Source organism: Sinocyclocheilus rhinocerous, unplaced genomic scaffold (assembly GCF_001515625.1).
Source record: "Sinocyclocheilus rhinocerous isolate Xijiao unplaced genomic scaffold, SAMN03320098_v1.1 scaffold924, whole genome shotgun sequence".
NCBI classification, from domain to species: domain Eukaryota; kingdom Metazoa; phylum Chordata; class Actinopteri; order Cypriniformes; family Cyprinidae; genus Sinocyclocheilus; species Sinocyclocheilus rhinocerous.
The window spans coordinates 219,988-227,335 of NW_015645128.1; the positions used below are offsets into that span (position 1 = coordinate 219,988).

General features: G+C 43.5%; 1 pseudogene; it reads right to left on the reverse strand.

Annotated features, from left to right (window-relative positions):
- LOC107705844 (solute carrier family 12 member 2-like) overlaps positions 1 to 7,128 on the reverse strand; it is a 52,885-nt pseudogene extending 45,757 nt beyond the window's left edge.
- Positions 7,129 to 7,348: the final 220 nt, after the last annotated feature.

The window sequence follows — 7,348 nt, forward strand, 5'->3', positions numbered from 1 at the left end:
TTGTTTTATTTATAAAGAAAAAAGAGCCCATTCTCTATTCTTTCTCTATTCTTTCCACTTATTTTCTTATTATTTATTATAAATAATGACCTTCTAACACTAGCATTTTCTGTTCTTTTTCTGTTCTATTGAATTGTTTTATTTTTATTTAAAAATGACATTCTAACACTAGCATTCCCTATTCTTTTTCTATTCTTTCTACTGGTTTTCTTTTGATTTATTATAAAAACAATATAAGCAAAAAAAAATAAATGTATGTATACGGTTAGTAGACTTGTGCCGGTATTCGGTAATGCGATATATCACGGTAATGAATATGCACGATATTGTTATCGTGGGCATTTCTAAATACCGTGAATAATTATATATTACAAATTATTCAGAATTTTGAATGCATTTTAAGAATACTTTTCCCATCAACTGGTCAAAATGCACAACACCGCTGTATGCTGCGTGAAAGACGCGTGCGCACTCTGATGTAAACAAGCGCGGACGTGAAGCACATGGCGGAACATGTGAGAGACGCTCTGGATGAAAGCGCACTTTCTCTCTCTGACAGCAGATGGCGCTAAACTGCAGAAATAATAATAATAATTCATTTAAATGCAGCCGTTACCCCGGAAACCCTGTAAACAAAGCAGCTGCACTACTTTCTGTTTCTGAATCGTGTTTAAATGATTTAAACAGCCATTCAGATTTGTGTATTTGCTATGATGTTCATCACAGCGCCAAATACTTAAATATTTAGACTTAATTGGCTATTTATTTTCAATCTTTTTTTACATTTTAATCTGGACTACAACATGCCGTAGATATTGTTTGAAAGTGTTTTGATTTTTTATTGTTCGGTCACACTTTACATTAGGGCTTCATTAGTTAACATTAGTTAATTCATTAGTTAATATAAACTGCCAATGAAAAATTCTTCTGAACTTTCATTAATCTTAGGTATTCCAATATTTAATAACACGTTGTTAAAATCGAAAGATGCAGCTGTGTTATTTAATGAGCAAGACTTGTATTTTTTAAACAAGGATTAATAACTTCTGTAGCAAATGTAGCTATTGCTCATTGTGAATGTTAATGTATTAACTAAGGTTAACTAATGAGGTCTTATTGTAAAGTGATACCTATTGGTCTTTATAGTTCTTTTGCACTTTAATCTGTGTAAAACTTTTAACTTTATACATTTTTCTGTATTGCTTTATTGCATTTAAATGTTCAGTTATTTTTGTTATAAGAAAAAAGTTATTAAACCTGTTATACTGTATTATGACAGCACTTTTTTTTAAACTAAATTTCAATATCGTGATAATACCGTATACCGTAATAAAAGCATTAGCAATTAATCGCAACATGAAAATTTGATACCGGCATATCCCTAACTGTTAGGTGAAGCCCCGCCCACGAATCCGCCAATCCCATCATTTTTGGGGGATTTTTTTTTTTTTATAAGTATCGGTTCAGGCACCGTTTAGGCACCGGAACTGTTTTGAAAGTATCGATTTGGCACCGGTATCGAAAAAAACCCAAACGATACCCAACCCTATCAAGGATCTGTGTGATTTCTTGATGAAAACACTGAAAGGACAGTCATCTTAGGCCGTGTGTTTACGGAACCAGATTCACTCCCGAAATTGCCATGACTGACATAGTGGTAACCATTAGCAACGTGCGTTTAGTTGTATCTTTGAACAAGAAACGTCCATTCCAAGACTCTAAACCGTTAGGGATCCACCATTTTTTTGACTAATATTAGCATGCAAAGACTTGTTATGTTTGGCAGTTTTAAGTAAACCACTGTTGACACAGCCATGTCCTCTTATTATCTTTAGGCTTGTTTGGACATGGTCATAAAGTGAGCCACTTCATGGACTGAGTAAAGTGGGCAGTTGTGGGTAATAATATTTTGGTCGTATTTCCAGCATTTGGACTTATTACAGTTTATTTTGGTCTTGTTTTTGTTTGCTGTTTTTCACAGCAAGATCTGGCAACACTGAATCTTCAGTCCAGATGCCACAGGGAGAAAGACCCGTGTCAAAAGGCGCAAATGACTGAGGACTGTCATTATGAAAACTGTGAAAATCACAGAACAAGAGGAACAAGTCCCTACCATTACATTTGGCACAACAGCTTTGGCAAAGCATCTGTCAAACGATTTAAAATTGAAGCGCAATGTGGCTTAGTGACTTAGCTGTGTATATATTATATAGTTTGTTGGGCTGCACATATTATTATTATTATTATTATTATTATAATCATCATCATCACCTAATTGCCTGGCATCCTAAAATACTAGTGTGAATGTAATGTAGACTGACGCAATATCAAAACTAAAAAGAGGTCCAAGTCCACTTTAAAGTCCAGGTACAGGTCAATGCAAAGGACTTCTTGCTCGGTTCAATCTGCACACTGAAAAAGAGGTGGAGCTCTTCATTGTGAACTCTCAAAGCGCACCGGATTGATGCATTTAACATCAAAGAGCAATGCAGCAGCAGACATGTTCGAGATGTTCAGATGACAACCGCTCGGCCCAGACTCCACGGTCAGGAGAGACACCACATCACCTGATCCACAGAGAGGGGCTTCATGACCAGACGTGTTCTGCTCATCTGGCCCAGCTGCCTTTGTCACTGAGAGCCTTTCCACCTTTGAGCTGATCTGTGATCAGACGAACAGCTTCCAGCACATTTCTCATGCATTTCACCTTCTTGTGACAAAAGCAGCAGACGGTGTGTTGAGTGGGGACAGATATATCGGGATATTTTTTGGGAGGGATGCGTCTGTTTAACACACTAATGTAAGAGGTAATGCTAGTATGCTCAGCAGACTCTTTCTCCTGGTTCCACTGGACCATTTCAGCTCCGATTTGACTGGTCCTTCCACCAACAAAAAAATCACTTAAGCTTAAGAGTCGATTTGCAATTGCCCTAAAGTAGTTAATGTTACTACACTTCACATCAGCAGCACTCAGCTGAGTCCAGTGCAAACATTACAGGTAAGTAAATGTGCAAGTAGGCCAGAACACACTGTTGAGCTGTGATCTCAGACTCTCTTTATGGCTGCTGTCAGAGGCTTGATATGATAATGAGAAGCGCAGCATCAGATGATGCCGATCACTATTAAGACATGAAAGCACTGTGAATCTCTGTCAGTCACACTAAATCCGTCTTTGTTTGTCTGTCTCTCACAGCATCAGTATTTCAGCATGTGTTTCCGCTCAGTCACACCTCTGGAAATAAATCAGTCCTGACAGGTCTTCTTTCTCGCCGCTCGATATCATGCGTCCGCATCGAGCGTCAGTCACACTACCAAAACCAGCACACTCCTCCACCCGCTACACCTTCAGCAGGTGAAGACAAACCACACGTCTAATCACGGAGAGCCGCTTCCTCTGACTGGATAACTCTCCGATCACAAAAACACCAGGGCTGACTCATCCACTCACAGCACTTCAGGAGCGGTTTAAGACGCTTTCAGCTAAATGTTAATGGCTGGTAAAACCACATATGTACACTTTGCTCCTCCCAAAAATGGTTAAATAAAGTGAGAACATGTTGTAATGCCTGCAGACAGACGCCACAGTGCTACTTGCAACACTTCTTCACACATGGAGAGGAGTGTCCGTCTTCAGCACATACACACACACTCACAGACACAGACTCACAGACACACACACACAGACACAGACTCACACACACACAGACACAGACTCACACACACACACACACAGACAGACACGCACTCACACACACACACATACAGACACTCACACGCACACACGTGCAAACTGCTGCAGATGACAGGATGGTGAGCAAAGCCAGAGCCAGTAATAATCAGAGTTGATCACGTGGTTCAGTAGATCTCAACAGAGCCACACAAACCAGCGCGGTCAGTACATCTGAATGGGTTTAACAGGATATATGACCGCTTCACTCTACAGCTATTTGCAGAAACTTTTGGTAAACGTTACAGCATATTATGCATTGATTCTTACGTCGATGGCATTTACAGTATCATTTTATTCTGGAGAGTGATGGAGAGGCAACATTAATGTTTTCTTGTATTTAACATCAGGTATTCCTTACTTGGGATGTGAGCATACACCTTAACTATTTTTTCAGTTAAATAAATGTTCTATATTTTAGTTCAATATTATTTATTTAATATTTTGAGGAGATCATTTAGTACTAGATACTATTTGTGCAATAATTATGGTCCATTAATGACCACTTAAAATATGTTTTTCTTATATTTCTATTACTTCAGTGTTTCCCATTCATTAACTAGTGTGGCGGCCCACCACAGTTTCATAATAAACCGAAGATATATTTATACTTATAACAAAAGTTCTTTAACGTTGTGTTTCACGGCATTGCTTTGGCACTCTTGCAAGCATGGCCTAAAATTAACAGACGCGCACAGAGAAAATACTGTACAGGTACAGCAAGCTCACTGTTCGGAAGAAAAATATAAATATTGGGGTTGGGGTTTATATGAATGCATTTCTGAAGGGAACGGACTTCACAAAAGTTTGGATGGCATTTTTCCCCTCTTATCACTGCTGATCCGTAACCACCACCTGCTGTCAGAGTGCATCTGCGTTCTCATTCAGCCCGTCTGTTTCTGCTTCATGCAGGTTTTATCTTTGTATCTTTGTTTGTGTCGTGATTAAAATGCAGTGGTTGGTTCGAATTTCAAATGGCTTTTTTTATTAAATATGTTTAGTTGTTGTAGTAGTAGCAACTGTCCGTTTTTTTGCAAAAACAGTTTAATGGCAAGGAAAAATATTTATGGCCGCAAATACTGAATTTAACCCACGCAAAGTTTAAAGTGGTGCTAAAAGGGCATTCAACAGAAGATGTGTATCCCCTCACACAGTACTGACAGTGACTCGAGATCAGAAGGCATCTCACTCACTCTGCTCTGCCTCATGATTACAAGCACTGCTGCAAAGGACAGTAAGCGCGGTCAGAAACACACGTGCACCCAGCTCCAGACAGGTTTTATCCAGAGCACAGTTATCTGCTGCATCTGTTCAGAAGGAAGTCATCGAGTGCTTTGGCACCGGAGCGCAGCTCAAATGAGTGGAAACTACTGTTAAACGCTTGTGCGTCATAACTCGACTCAAAGAGGCTTTTCTAAAACTTGGCATCAAAGCGTCCTACAAATGCACTTAACTAGATAAACTGCCAAGTCATAATAGCCAGTGTCATCACAGAGCTGAATGGTCGTGCCTCCGGCTAAAACAGTCCCAAACTAATTAAACTGGTCCAGTGTCAGGCCGTACACAGAACACAGCGAGCGTTTCAGGACTGAGCCGACACAACACCACAGACTGTTGAAGCGAACCAACCGCTTGATGAAGAAAACAGGCAGTTTCTGAGTCTCAGCGGGGCTTTTCATGGCATGAGAGAAACTAAGAGCGACACACACACACACACACACACACACACACTCCAGAGAGTCCAGAGGAAGAACGTAAACACCGCCTGGCCTTGTGTTTTCACAACACTGACCAAGTCATAATAGCCAGTGTCGTCACAGAGCTGAATGGTCGTGCCTCCGGCTAAAACAGTCCCAAACTAACTAAACTAGTCCAGTGTCAGGCCGTACACAGAACACAGCGAGCGTTTCAGGACTGAGCCGACACAACACCACAGACTGTTGAAGCGAACCAACCGCTTGATGAAGAAAACAGGCAGTTTCTGAGTCTCAGCAGGGCTTTTCATGGCATGAGAGAAACTAAGAGCGACACACACACCAGAGAGTCCAGAGGAAGAACGTAAACACCGCCTGGCCTTGTGTTTTCACAACACTGAACTACATGTACACTGATACAGTGAAGAGTCTGATCTTCAGATTACACTTCCCACATCACCTCCTCACACGCGCCGCCGCGCGCAGGTCAAAGGTCACAGCGCTGCATGTTGACTCTGTCATAGAGCATCAACACCAAGACAAACATTTGATATGAAGCCAGCGTTTGCTGATCTCATCTGACCGTCTCACCCTCATACAATCATCATCATCATCATCATCTCAGACACAACTGACCAGTATCTGAGCCGTGTGTTCAGAGCCCATCTGTGTGTACCTTGTCCAGCTCGTCGTGCAGCTCCGAGAGGGTGGGTCTGATGAGCTTCTCGCCCAGCGGCGCGGCGGTCTGCCGGTAGAAGTCGATGTTGGGCACGGCGTCGATGGTGTTGTGTCCGAAGGTGCGGAGGTAGTAGGTGTGGGTGTGGGTGTCGTAGTGATGGTGCTGCTGGCCGCCGGTGGACGAGTGCAGGCTGCCCTCGCTCATCACCGTGTCCCCGTTCTGCGCGATCTCCGCCGGCGCCGCGTCCGGACTCGAGGCCGCGAAGTTCACGACCCGAAACCGGTCCTTGGCTTCCTCGCCGCCAGCCACAGAGTCCCGGAGCCCGTCGGCGTACCCGGGTGGGGAGGAGTCGGAGGCCACCGCTGTTTCGCCGTCTCCAGCGGACTCGGACACCAGGTCCACCTGGAAGCGGCTCTGGCTCGGCGTCGGACCGGCGGGCTTGTGCGCGTCAGGCTCGGGCGCGGAGAGGTGGTCGCTCGCGGCGGCGGGGGGCGGAGGGGACGCCGACATGACGAGTCAGAAAAGCCTTCTCAGAGCAGATAGTGTCCGACAAAAGTGCAAAGAAGCCGATAGATGTGACTGATGCTGCAGGAAGACTAAAATAGCGCACATGCGGACGCAAGTGGAGATCAGCGGCACGTCCAGTCAACAACTCCTGACAAGTTGACCGCGCTCGAGGAAATACCCGACGCGCAGCCCGGTGTGTGCGCTCACGAGGACCCCAGAGACACAGACGAGCTCCGTGAAGCGAGCTTTCCGTGGCTAATTTACGCCGTGATGCTGCGCGACCTTGCCGCAACTCCTCCTCTGGTGCCCGCGAGTCTCGCCGCTTTATACGCGCTCTGCAGCGGGGCAGGATGCTGGGCGGCATCGCGAGAGGAGGCGTTCTCGCGAGATTTGCCCGCTCCATCAGGGGTGGAGACTCTACGGCACGGTCACACACACACAGGCAAAGGAAGGAGAAACCTTTATAATGCGACTGTAAGGGTAAAGAAGACAACAACAAAAAAGAAAATGTGTTTGGCTCTCATTCATCACTCTCAGAGTTCATATAATGTTAGAGGACATACTTTGCATATTATTTTTTAACAACATCAGTCTTCCACAAAATTTCTTGAAGGGAAAATAATCAAAAAAAAAATAATGTACTGATGCTCAAGAAGGCAACACGATAAACAGAGTAAATTGTACTTGTTTTGTCTTAGCTTCTGACGGGCTGCACTATATGAAGTAAATATGATCTTTAAA